General features: G+C 38.3%; 1 long non-coding RNA gene and 1 other non-coding gene across 2 annotated transcripts in view; one reads left to right on the forward strand and one right to left on the reverse strand.

Moving 5' to 3' along the window:
- LOC123516993 overlaps positions 1-15,000 on the reverse strand; it is a 78,595-nt gene that overhangs the window by 5,357 nt on the left and 58,238 nt on the right. The window lies entirely within an intron of this gene.
- On the forward strand, positions 13,290-13,361 carry Trnaa-cgc. The gene has a single exon. It is a non-coding gene; the product is annotated as a tRNA-Ala (tRNA).

Here is a 15,000-nt window from a genome sequence, read left to right on the forward strand (position 1 = left end):
TTTTTATCGCTTATCAGGTCCGAAATCTCAGTATGCTGCGATAAAGATAAGTTTGGTACACCGAGTGATGCAACTAACAATGCATGTGCTGATGAAGCGACTGTTGTCTGGTGACCGCCTTTAATCAAAGCATCATACACAAGGGAAAGCAATATTTGTACTTTGGAGTTGTGGTAAAGTTGTTGTATCTACTGTAAATATCTGACCAGCTCTGAAATATTCCAGAACACGACTTTTCACCAAGAAACAGCTGTCAGCCTTGCATTTTTGGATTGTGCGATACTTCACCTGAACAAAATTTATCTCATAAAACTTAATGTCCTTTTTTTTTTTTGGCTTTTGCTTTCCACTAGTTGCTTTCCAGTCCTGACCTGCTGCTGTCCTTTTCCTTGTCACCCGAGAGAAATGTTTTCCCATCACACTTCCCCAAACTTTTTCACAATTTCTTTACTCCTTTTACAGCAATTTCTATATTCCATTCTCCCATTTCCTCTTGCTCTCTCTCTCTTCTCCCCCCCTCTCTTATTTTTTTTCCTCACAGTTCTTGCACAGCCATCATTAGGTTTCCCACAAATCTCTCTTTTATTTCCTTCCTCACAAGATTAATTACTTCTCCCTCTCCATTTTTGTTCTCTCACGTTTTCCCGTCCCTGCCCTCACATTTTCTTTCCTTTTCTTCCTTTCCTATCCATCCGAATCTTGCACCTTTCTTACAACTTCCCCCAAGCCACACCCCACGCTACAGCCGCAAATAAGGTCAAGGAACACCCGAACCGTCACTAAATCCTGCACCACCACTGTTGAAATAAAGAGGAACCAAAGAACAGGTTTCGAGGGAATAGGTTCTTTGACTTGGTTTCTTTGGAGCACGACTCACTGGATGTAAAGGAAAGAAAAGTGAGGACTGGAAGAGGACGAAGGGTGGCAGGAGAGGAGGTAATGTCCTGGTAGAGTATTTTTCTATCATGTTTTCTGTTAACTATTTGCGAGGGATGTGATTGTGGTGTAGAGGAGGAAGAGTATTAGACATTACTAAAATTAATACATCATACACCGCTATGTAAAGCAATTTATATGAGCGAGGAAAAAATAGAAGGAACTACGAAACGTGACAAAAAAAATCTTTAAGAAGAGTGTTTCCTCTCAACACAAACAAATTGCGGGAAAATTTTCACTATATCAAACGAAAAATTTCTGACTTATTCACACACACACACACACACACACACACACACACACACACACACACACACACACACACACACACAGACACACGCACACACCTGTCTGGTAGCTCGCCCGACTCATAATCGCAAAGACCTGTGTTCGAATGGCGAGTCATATAAGTCTTTTGGCACACTTCCTTACAGTGCAGCCCCTGTTCACCTAGCAGTGATTAGGTACACTACCTAGTGTAAATCTGAAGGTGTGACAAGCTGCTAGGTAGGAGAAATAAACTGTGAATTGAAAATACATAAGGTGTGGCTTGACCATCCCGGGGCTAATCTACGATAGGTTGATATGGCGCCCTACCCGACGTTGGTGCACACACAACGATCACGGTTCAGTAAAAGAGAGAAGAGCGAAATACACTCAATTCCAGCAGATATGTAATACTGAGAGGCAGGCTGGTGGTCAAAAATCCTTAGGTCGTCATTAACTTTGTGTTCCCTTCACTCACTCACTCCCTGCCCTGTCGTTTTGAGGCTGTCCCGAAAACACGCGGACTGTGAAATATCTGAAATTGTCTTTTCAAGCTGAGTCACGCACTCTACGTCCTGCCCTGCAGTGTGTGTGTGTGTGTGTGTGTGTGTGTGTGTGTGTGTGTGTGTGTGTGTGTGTGTGTGTGTGTGTGTGTGTGTGTGTGTGTGTGTGTGTGTGTGTGTGTAGAGAGAGAGAGAGAGAGAGAGAGAGAGAGAGAGAGAGAGAGAGAGAGAGAGAGAGAGAGAGAGAGAGAGAGAGAGAGAGAGAGAGAGAGAGAGAGAGAGAGAGAGAGAGACAGACAGACAGACAGACAGACAGACAGACAGACAGACAGACAGACAGACAGACAGACAGACAGACAGACAGACAGACAGACAGACAGACAGACAGACAGACAGAGATCAACGAACATTCAGGCAAATATGAAGACAGACAAACCGAGAAGCATAAAGACATGCACACAAATAGATACAATCAGAGAGAAAGACAAACTAAAAGGATAGATAAGTAAATGAAATACAAAATAGCATCCACCTGAACACACACACACACACACACACACACACACACACACACACAGCAACATTCCATGAATTACTGCAGGTATTAAGCAAAACATAAATAACCAAGGTGCTCATATACTTCACTAAGATTCACTGGGCCAACATGAGCAGATGGTCACCTGAAACACAAGTCTCCGTGACAAAACAGAAGCACACTTGAGAGGAAGTAATTCGTCTGTACTTCTCACATAAACTCTCACCATATATTTAGCTTCTCTTCGATCCATACATATAAATACATATAAAAAAAAAAAAACTGGTTATTTCTATCGCCTTTATTGTTTTCTTCTTGTCTTGATTTTCCGTCTCTTTGATGAAGTTGTTTATAGTGTCATATTGATTTTACTGTTGTATTTCTCGAGAATGTACTTTTCCCTTTACATTTTATTTATCTATTTTCCTTGTTCTTCCTGTCTTTATCCTTTCCTTTTCCTTATCTTTCTTTCGTTTGATAAAAAAAAAAAATCAACGGTAATTCAATATTCACAATATGCTTCCTCAGATAACTATTTTTTTTTTTTTTTCATATTTCTTAAGGTGAGGGAATTTCTTCATCTTTTATTTTCTTCCGCAAACAAGAACATTCTCTCTCTCTCTCTCTCTCTCTCTCTCTCTCTCTCTCTCTCTCTCTCTCTCTCTCTCTCTCGTTAAGGTTTCCTCTTACAGCCACATCCCTTTTTCCTAAGAATTTTCTTTCGTCTTCGTTCTCTTGCCCTTCCACTTCCTGTTCTTTCTCATTTCCTCCTCATACTCCTCCTCCTCCTCCTTCTTCCTTCTCTTCGTCCTCCCCCTTCTTCTTCCTTTCCTTTCCTTCTTCTTTTACTTTTTCTTTCTCTTCCTCCTCTCCTTCTTCTTCCTTTTCTTCCTCCTCTCCCTCTTCTTCTTCCTTCTCTTCCTCCTCTCTTTCTTCTTCCTTTTCTTCCTCCTCCTCTTCTTCTCCTTCCTTCTCTTCCTCCTCCCTTTCTTCTTCTTCTTCATCAACTTCTTCTTTTCTTCTTCTTTTCTTCTTCTTTTCCTCCTCCTCTTTTTATCCTCCTCGTTTTCTTTCCCCTTTTCCTCCTCCTCCTCCTCCTCCTCCTCCTCCTCCTCCTCCTCCTCCTCCTCCTCCTCCTCCTCCTCCTCCTCCTCCTCCTCCTCCTTTTCCTCTTCATCAGAATGTTTTTCTCCTTTTACATCTTATTCCTTCTCTTACTGCTTCTCTTCCCTCTCCTTTCGTGTTCTCTCCCTCCTAGCTCTTTCTCATCAATATCCTCTTCCTTACCGTTCATACAGAGGGAAGAAGAAAGGCCCCAAACACGCTCCTGCTCCTCCACTATACACTGTCACTGCTCTCCTCTTCATCCTACTTTGAACTGCGACTTCTGTCAGCCACCTCAGTCTGTCTTCCAAGTTATCTCATCCTGCGCTACCCTCATAACCACAAGACGCAAGGATATGTATTATGAAATGTCCTATCTTCTGATCAACGGTATTTTCAAAGGCTAGATATATAATAAGCTGGGTTTCCACGAGATTTTTGTCATTTTTTATGCAAGAGGGAAACTTGCCAAGGGCAACAGAATATTATAAAAAGGCCTACATGAACTGTAAGTTCCCTAGAAGATCGGAAACGAATTATCCAAAATAGAGGGACAAATGTCTTGAAACCTGCCTCTTAAAACAAGTCAAGTCGTGAGAAGATGGAAATACAGAAGGAGGTAGGGAGTTCCAGAGTTTACCAGAGAAAGAATGCTGGTTAACTCTTGTATCAGAGGATTGGACAGAATAGGGATGAGAGGAAGAAGAAAGCCTTGTGCAGCGAGGCCAATGGCCAAGTATCTCGTAAGTATTTATTGTAGTGTTATGTAAATCTGTTTTATATTGCTCAGGTCTCAGCTCGCTGTTTGGGATATCGTTGTTTGGAATTAACCTTTTACATGTGGTTCTATTGTATGTTTTTGCTTCGTTTCGGAATATCGTGGCAGCTTCTCTCTAAACAAGAGATAACGAGTCGTGAAACCTCAGCGGGAACACGAGTCAAAATTAATTCCGACCGTGGTAGTCTACCTACATAAATCAATTCGTGGAAAATTATAATGTCGGATTTCTTCCCCTTTTCTCTTCTTTTCTTCCTCCTAGTCGTGTAAGGAATATCTGATAAAACGGGCAAAAAATTTAATGAAAGCTCTCCGTCAGCGTCCCTCCCGCAGCAGCGTGTAGGCTGTGGTGATGTGTTCTGATGGATATTGAAGTGTTCCGGATGAAACTCACATGTTCTCTCGGTCGGTCGGTCAGTTTGTCTTTTGGTCTCTCTCTCTCTCTCTCTCTCTCTCTCTCTCTCTCTCTCTCTCTCTCTCTCTCTCTCTCTCTCTCTCTCTCTCTCTCTCTATCTATATATATATATATATATATATATATATATATATATATATATATATATATATATATATATATATATATATATATATATATATATATATATATATATATATATATATATATATATATATATATATATATATATATATATATATATATATATATATATATATATATATATATATATATATATATATATATATATATATATATATATATATATATATATATATATATATATATATATATATATATATATATATATATATATATATATATATATATATATATATATATATATATATATATATATATATATATATATATATATATATATATATATATATATATATATATATATATATATATATATATATATATATATATATATATATATATATATATATATATATATATATATATATATATATATATATATATATATATATATATATATATATATATATATATATATATATCTAATCGAATAAGAAAACTTTCAGACGTCACTTTTGATAAGTTCTTTGAAAGGTTGACGCCGGGCACCCGTTAGCAAATACATAAATTTTCTGAATATTCATTAATAAAGATGTTCCTTAGGTTTAAAACTAAATACTTCTATGACTTCTTAATAATATAAACGACAAAAGAACGGAACACGCTGCAAGTGAGAATCCCAAGAACTTTTAAAGATATAGTCGAATCGAGCTGTTAATATGGGAAACTTAAAGAAACATTCCATTTGTCCTTGTCTCCATTACGTCAAATGCCAAAAGTTTACCGAACAAATAGCCATAAACACTGATCGATTAAGAAATGCAGTTAAAAAGTTCTTCCGTATGTCTGAACAACTACTTATTCTATACAGGACGTCGATAGTGCATGAAATGTATTTTTTTCAATTTTTTACGAATATAGATCATACTGACTTTAGCATAAGATGAGGTGGCTTCACTTTTCTTTCTCTTATGGTGAGCGAACATACGTCTAGACCACACAATCCCCACACACCTCCTACTCATTCAATTAACTCTGTATATTTAAATTTCCCACACAACTCGAGCTCCTCATCCTCAGCACCCTTCCACGTCTCTGTCCTTCATTGTCTCCTGCTCTGCTTGGCTCGCCCTCACAGCTCACCATCTCACCTTCGGCAACATTTTCAATACCATTCTCTTTCTCTTGTTCCGTGTCTTACAAAGCCAATCTCCACCACTGTGAGCAGCAAGGTACGTGACAGGATCGGCTATCCATCTGTGCACACTCATTTCTTTATTTCGGTCTGTCTTTCTTTCGTTTTGTATGTATGCATCTATACATATATGTATGCATCTATATATATATATATATATATATATATATATATATATATATATATATATATATATATATATATATATATATGTAGTTAGGTAGATATGTACTCATATCTCTCTCTCTCTCTCTCTCTCTCTCTCTCTCTCTCTCTCTCTCTCTCTCTCTCTCTCTCTCTCTCTCTCTCTCTCTGTGTGTGTGTGTGTGTGTGTGTGTGTGTGTGTGTGTGTGTGTGTGTGTGTGTGTGTGTGTGTGTGTGTGTGCGTGTGTGTGTGTGTATTTACATATTTGTATTTACCTAGTTGTAGTTTTACAGGGCCTGGGCTTTATGCTCGTGAGGCCCGTTTCCATATCTACAATTATCCAAATTTTCTTTAAAATTATGCACACTCGTTGCTGACACCTCTTCTTCACTCAAACTGTTCCACGTCTCAACACATCTTTGTGGGAAACTATATTTTTTAATATCTCTTAGACATGTTCCCTTTCTCAGCTTTTTACTATGCGATCTTATGCTTCGAATGTCATATTCTTCTCTCAGGATCAGTTTCTCATTATCCACTTGGTCCATTCCGTTGATCAATTTATAAACTTGTATCATATCTCCTCTCTCCCTTCTCTGTTCTAGGGTTGGTAGATCCATAGCCTTTAATCTCTCCTATGTCATCCCTTCAAATTCTGGAACCATTCTTGTATCCATTTTTTGTAGTCTCTCCAACTTCCTTATGTGTTTCTTTTTATGACGGGTCCACACTACTCCTGCATATTCCAATCTGGGTCTTATTATAGCACTTATCAATTTCTTCATCATTTCGTTGTCCATGTAGTGAAATGCTACTCCAATATTCCTTAGCAAATTATATGTCTCTCTCAAAATTCTATCAATATGGCTTACCGGTTGATTGTTTTCTTCCATCGTCACTATTAAGTCCTTTTCCTTTTTTTACTTTCTCCAGTTCTACTCCATCTCCCATCTTATAGATTCCCACGGGTTGTCTTTCACTCTTTCCCATTTTCATGACATGGCTTTTTTCCACATTGAATTCCATTTCCCACTTTTTACTCCATTCCCAGATCTTATTTAGGTCTTCCGGCAGTATTTCACAATCCCCTTTTTGCTTTATAACTCTGCACAGTTTCGTATCGTCCGCAAACAGATTTATGTAGCTGTTCACTGTGTGTGTGTGTGTGTGTGTGTGTGTGTGTGTGTGTGTGTGTGTGTGTGTGTGTGTGTGTGTGTGTGTGTGTGTGTGTGTGTGTGTGTGTGTGTGTGTGTGTGTGTGTGTGTGTGTGTGTGTGTGTGTGTGTGTGTGTTTGTGAAGGATTCATATGATAACATTCATGCATGCTGCATCAAAAATAAAAGCTTACTAGACAAGATTTTTTTTTTTTCTTCTAATACATCTGCAGTGATTCACACAGTCAGTTATTAGCGCGCGAGATGAAAACAATAAGGTGATTTTACTGCACATAATCTAATTAGAGACAAGTAACGGAGACAGACAAAGAATCTTACTCTGCGAAATCTAGAATATCTTGAAAACATTGCTAATTAGACAGTGAGAAAGGAAATATATAACAGATTCCAGTTCACAAAGAAAAACGTTATAGGATGAAGAGTCCTTATGTATAATCTAAAAAGAACCACAGCACATCGTCTGTTTCATTTCAGTTCGAGTTCATAAAAGAAAGCGATGCATCTTTTTAACCGTAGTCTAAAACTAACCATAGTATATTGTTTATTTCAAAAGGAGATCTAAAGAGGAAGGTATCCACAGTCATAACCGATGCTTGGGTGATGATAGACATGACCACATCTCCACATCATCACTAAGCACTAAAGGAAATTGGTGAAAAGGAAGCTCGTCGGGTTATTGCATTATCACAGTGGCAACGCGTCTCTACCACACACAATTTACCTCGGTGTCTATATTAATAATTCCTTCCACAAGAAACTCGCCGACTTGCAGTAAAAGATCGATTCGTATTAAGTTATGTCCTGTTGTAGTTGTGTTCTTATGCCTTTAATGCTTCGAAAATATAAGGCAAAGATATAGAGGAGTTCCATTTCTTTGTTTTGTTGTTGTTGTGGTTGTTGTTCTTATTTTTGTTCTTGTTTTTTTACTTCTTCTTCTTTCTCTTCTTCCTCTTCTTCTTTCGTCTTTATTACTTTTTTCTTCTCTTCTTGATCGTGTTATTGATTTGTTTAGTATTATTTTTCCTTACCTTTTTATTCTTGTTTGTTTTTTTGTTCCATTCTTCTCCTCCTCCAGACATATTTTTTTATCTTCATAATTTGATGGTTCAAAACAACTTAATATTTAGTCAGTTTAACCCCTAAATGAGAATTCGAAATGCTTACAAGATGAAGACACAACAAATGAACAAACAAGCAAACACACACACACCCACACACACACACACACACACACACACACACACACACACACACACCACACTCCTTCTCTTTTACTTTAGGTGCATGGTCTGGTGTTATCCCTCCTTGCCGTCGCCCATCGAGGCAATTAGTAGGTGCAGCCAAGCAAGCAAGCAAGCACGCAAGCAAACAAACAAGCAAGCAAGCAAGCAAGCAAGCAAGCAAACAAGCCAGCCCTGCCCCTCAAGTTCTTAGCTGCGTCCTCCTACTCTCACATTGACGCTCTGCTTTACTATGCTGCTCATCCCCGCCTTCTTTTCCTATGCTTGTCTGGTTACATTATTATTTTATGGGTAAAAGAACTTACTCATATATAAATAGAAAGTACATTTTTGGCAATTAAGAGGAAAAAATTTTTTTCCTGTTTCTATGTAGTCTTGTAGATATATGCAAAAGATCTTGGAAAATTAAATAAATAAATAAATCTCAAGTGATTCAAGTCAATGCAGGTTCTTGGGAAAGATTTTGTGATTTCATAAGATGAATTAGCTGAATTCCAAGCATAATTTTATTTAATAATTGAATATCGGGAAGCAAGAAGAAAATAAGCAAGTCAACAAGTCTGCTATAGTTTGGTCAAGATAGAAAAGTCAAGATAGATGATTGATTATCCGAAAATTTTAATTGTATTAGCAGGGCAAGGAAGCACCTACGACAAGACGGCCCAGCAGTAACAGTAAGCAAGGGAACAATGAGAAAGGCAGGAATGAGAGGCGACAATAGAGCACTGGCATCAAAAGAGAGAAAGCGAGGAGCAGCAAGCATCTAGAAAAGCAGTCAGACACCCTGCCAATATCATAATTCTGCCGGACACACTAACGCAGCAGCTAACAGCCATAATGGGCGTCACTTAGCACGGTGTAACATCATGCAAATTGCTTTCCCTCCCGCTCCTCCCTCCCTTTCCTCTTCCCTCTCCCTCCTCGCCTCCCTCCTTGCTCCGCCTCGTCGCCATTATCGTGGGATTGAATCATTGGCTGTGAAGGCCATTAATACCCATTATATTGTAATTGCAATATGCGGAATTTTGTAAGGATTGATTAGCGTGGCACGTGTACATCTGTGTGTGTGTGTATGTGTGTGTGTGTGTGTGTGTGTGTGTGTGTGTGTGTGTGTGTGTGTGTGTGTGTGTGTGTGTGTGTGTGTGTGTGTGTGTGTGTGTGTGTGTGTAGCAGATTGACAAAGGCCGAAAAAATAATCATGATAAATGTCCGCTTGGCTTAGGGCTACAGAAAAAAAAAGAAAAGAAAAAAAGTAAGGATGCAATTATTAAATAGATCAATAAAGTTGTTAAATATAGATCCACACTTATCTAATAGTAAAGTCCTTAGAAAACTAATCTCACTGCAAGACATGTTCGAGTCCCTCTTTGGAAGCAGCTCAAGACACAGGACGGAAGAAAAACAGAAACTAGATTAGAGTTCAGGAATTCATCAGCGTAAGGAATAAAAGCGCGCGTGTGTGTGTGTGTGTGTGTGTGTGTGTGTGTGTGTGTGTGTGTGTGTGTGTGTGTGTGTGTGTGTGTGTGTGTGTGTGTGTGTGTGTTACTCCAGTTGTGCGTCTAGGTGGAGTGTGTACGAGTGTGTACGTAAGCTTGATCTACACACATTGTAGTTTAAGCGTGCTTGGATTGTTGTGTTGTGTGTATAGCTCCATTGTGTTTAGATACGGCACGTACCTGCGAAGTGTTAGGTGTGTAACCTTATTGTCAGGCTACAAAGGGCGAGGCTATACAGATGTATGGTGCCTTTTGCATGTTCTCCTTTATACATTATCATCATTATCATCATTATTGTTTACGAGTATATATCAGATAATGTATACATCATATAGTGTATAATTTTCTTCCATATAGTTCACGTGTTACATAAAGTGACAAGTGTCTAATATATCATGGGAGTTGTTTGGAACCTGATATAATCTTGTTAATTATACACACGACGCTGTGTGGTCAATATTAATATATCAGTTAATCAATGTGTGTGTGTGTGTGTGTGTGTGTGTGTGTGTGTGTGTGTGTGTGTGTGTGTGTGTGTGTGTGTGTGTGTGTGTGTGTGTACACACACACACACACACACACACACACACACACACACACACACACACACACACACACACACACACACACACACTAAGAGCATTGCAGTAGCAGAATTTTGCTTAATGGAAATCGGTGCTTCATTAAATGGCCTTGAGACAGGAAGGGAAGGTTGCGGAGGAGGGAAATGGAGCAAAAGAAGGCACGGAGGCGGCTGAGATGAAAGAGAGATGGATGCGGAGGACGAGGCAAAAGAAAGATGTGCTGGGAAAAGATTCACAAGAGCAGAGGGAAGGAAGAAGGGATGCAATGTTAATGATAAAAAATGGAGGGAGAAGGAAGGTAAATCAATTTAGAGCGTGCAATGTAAGAGGGATATTCACTTAGAACTCAAGGATATGAGAGCGAGAATTGGTTATTATGTGTGTGTGTGTGTGTGTGTGTGTGTGTGTGTGTGTGTGTGTGTGTGTGTGTGTGTGTGTGTGTGAGAAGTACTATAAAACACACACACACACACACACACACACACACACACACACACACACACACACACACGGCCCGGTAGCTCAGTGGTTAGAGCGCTGGCTTCACAAGCCAGATGACCGGGGTTCGATTCCCCGGCCGGGTGGAGATATTTGGGTGTGTCTCCTTTCACGTGTAGCCCCTGTTCACCTAGCAGTGAGTAGGTACGGGATGTAAATCGAGAAGTTGTGACCTTGTTGTCCCGGTGTGTGGTGTGTGCCTGGTCTCAGACCTATCCCAAGATCGGAAATAATGAGCTCTGAGCTCGTTCCGTAGGGTAACGTCTGGCTGTCTCGTCAGAGACTGCAGCAGATCAAACAGTGAATTACACACACACACACACACACACACACACACACACACACACACTTCCCTCCAACCGCCCAGTCTCTCTCTCTCTCTCTCTCTCTCTCTCTCTCTCTCTCTGATAAAGTGAGCGAAGCGTCACGCAAGGAGGATAAGGTAAGCCCTTTTCCATCAGGCAATGACCTCAGCCTCGCACTGACAGCGGAGGGAGGTCAGTGGGCCGGGGGATGTTTATGAGCTGAAACATTGCCCACAAAATCGAGGCCACTTCACAGTAGATCATGAAACGTGCAGGATAAAGTCTGCCAGACTATTCATGAACTGTTTCAAAAGAGGAATACCAAGTTATCTTCATTACTGGATAGGTTGGTCTTTTATTATTCTTTACGTGATTATTTTTTTTTTACGGGTAGAGAGGTAATAGCCCTCTTTTCCTCGTCTTTGTGTCGCTTTTTTTTTTGTTGTGTGTGTGTGTGTGTGTGTGTGTGTGTGTGTGTGTGTGTGTGTGTGTGTGTGTGTGTGTGTGTGTGTGTGTGTGTGTGTGTGTGTGTGTGTGTGTGTGTGTGTGTGTTTGAGTGTTTATGGTCTTAGCCAATGTCCTACACCTTTGAAGAAAAAAAAGCGAATTATTTTCTTACATACTATAACCAAACGGTGGAAGACGACCATCAAGATCACAGAGCCAACACCAAAACTAAGGTTTCTCCACCTTCTAGCCTTTCTATTACGGTTTAGTCTTTGAAGGGACGACCATGTATATTAGCAGCACTGGCCTGGCTACTGAAGGCAGACTGAGACAAGTCAAACTATAACGCCGTATAGGGATGGTGAAAGTATTCCTCTCGCTTTGCAATACGAGTTTATACGATCGTAGCAGTACAGGACATAAACCAACAAACTGATGAAGAAAAAAAATATTGGATTATTTTCAACATAATAAAAGGTAAGTTGTAACAATCATTCTAATTTCTAATTTCAGTTTCAAAGGTGTCACGTAGTGATGAAGAAAGTTTTCAGTCTTATCACCGAGAAGAGTGAAGGAAAGATTGACTAACTTTTCTTTAGCAAGTTGGAATGATGACCGAGTGGGAAATTTCCGACTTTTAGACTCGCATGAGATATTTGTGCCAAATAATATAAAGGAAAAAGAGGAGAAACCATGAACACAATGGCAAATTATTGTAAAAGAAAGAACATTATGGTATTCTATAAAACAGTAAGATTAGAAGAATTTATACAAATAGTCTTTCTTACATAACAAAAGCCCTACATATGACAGATGAAATAGTTGTTATATAAATAAAGCCCTACAAACAACGGTGAAGGCATTATAATTATGAGTTAAGATGTATACTGCAAGAGAAAAAAATCTGCAGCTTGCTGTAAAACCGGAAGTTTAAAAGAGCTAATACAAACCATTTGCTATTATCAGAGTTAAAGTATAAATGAAACTCTTCACAAGAAAATCTTACTCCCTCCAGAGACAATAAGAACCTTGAACAGAGACGACATCCGGGACGTTGGAGGATATTCAAGATGAAACAGAATGACAGACTTTGAAGAACTTATGTTGCTTTTCTTCCTTTCTTTTTCTTTTTTTCAGCTATAGTTGCTTATATAAATCAGACCAAGGACAAATAGCAGTGGGAGATGCGACCTGTCTAGTGTGTGTGGTAAGGAAACATAAGCTGATGCAAAGGAATGTACTGTATTCTTTAACGTTTCGATTATACAACCATCTTCAGAAAATATGACTTACAGACGGGTGGCATTAAAATATATATATATATATATATATATATATATATATATATATATATATATATATATATATATATATATATATATATATATATATAGATATATATATATATATATATATATATATATATATATATATATATATATATATATATATATATATATATATATATATATATATATATATATATATATATATATATATATATATATATATATATATATATATATATATATATATATATATATATATATATACACACACACACACACACACACACACACACACAGCGTAGTGTAGTGGTTAGCACGCTCGACTCGCAATCGAGAGGGCCGGGTTCGAGTCCCGGCGCGGCGAGGCAAATGGGCAAGCCTCTTAATGTGTAGCCCCTGTTCACCTAGCAGTAAATGGGTACGGGATGTAACTCGAGGGGTTGTGGCCTCGCTTTCCCGGTGTGTGGAGTGTGTTGTGGTCTCAGTCCTACCCTAAAATCGGTCTATGACCCCTGAGCTCGCTCCGTAATGGGGAAGACTGGCTGGGTGACCAGCAGACAGCCGTGGTGAATTACACAACACACACACACACACACACACACACACACACACACACACACACACACACACAGAAGATGGATGATTATATAACCCAAACGTTACAGCATTGAATGCCATTTGACAGCCGGACTACCACAAGACCAGTAGTTCAGCTCTCGATTGTGATAGTTACCAATTCAATTCAGTTGGGGACTTTGTTATAATGATGCCGAGGAACAAAAGTTTATAAGTAAAATCTAAAAAGCATCGTCCAATACAAAAAACGAGAGCTTTTGAATATATGCTTCCTTTCCACAAATTGTTCGTAAATTTTTGTTTCATTTCTTTTTCATATATTGATTGCTAGTACTTCAAAATGCCATAATTCTACTTACGGCACAATCTATTCATAATTTACGAAAGTAGTTTACATTAGTTCAATACCTTTATAGAATAGAGTAACCTTTTTCTTCAAAACTGAGTATATGTATGCAGTGAAATCACCTGATGCATAGAAGAAAAATGTCAGCACAGTGCCGCAACTCCTCGTGCAACTTGAACCCTGGAACAGTGGAGGTTATGCACCCCGTACCACACAATCTTACTTTGTCTTACCTCTCGCCATCCAAGTCACTGACTCCCAGTGAAGTGGGTCAACAAAGGGAGCAAGAGACAGAAATTTTTACTCTTTACAGAAAATTAATTGAATCGTGAGGATTTTAATCATCACGTCAACAACTCAATACGTCATACAAAGTTACGTACATAAAAAAAAAAAAACATGAAGCTCTAAGAAAGCTCTATATTTATTTTTCATGAAGAGTTCACAGTCGAAAGAGACACATGCTTTCATTAATTACGTTAACACCACAAAGTGTGATACAAAGCCTATACTTATGTTCATATAAGGCTAATAAAAGGAAACACTGGAGAAATAAAAATATGATTTTTTATGTAGAAAAGATGCAAGAGCTCTATGAAAATCAGAAGAGATACATGATTTAAGAATAATTATGTGGTATCAGACTGTACATATGTTTCCGTAGGAAAGATTATCTGAGGCTTGGAAAAATTTTTGATAGCGCGTAGGAATAAGACTTAGCAAGAAACCTGGAAAAGACTAGATTAATCCTTTTCCTCAAAAATTAAAATCAAAGAAACAGGCAGAATGTGATCAACTTGATCATCCAGATTGGGAAAAACTATAACTGAATTCAGACTAGAGAGAGAGAGAGAGAGAGAGAAAGAAAAATAAATTTATTGACCAAAGGAAAGCATTTGCAACTTATCACTAACTTACATATTACCTATTTTACAAAAAAAAAAAAAATATAATAAGAAATATTTACATTATACTTTCTTAAATTGCATACTGACGATATACACATAAAATAAACTTGTAAAAAAACTCAACACACACACACACACACACACACACACACACACACACACACACACACACA

Source organism: Portunus trituberculatus, chromosome 41 (assembly GCF_017591435.1).
Source record: "Portunus trituberculatus isolate SZX2019 chromosome 41, ASM1759143v1, whole genome shotgun sequence".
In the NCBI taxonomy this organism is placed as follows: Eukaryota; Metazoa; Arthropoda; class Malacostraca; order Decapoda; family Portunidae; genus Portunus; species Portunus trituberculatus.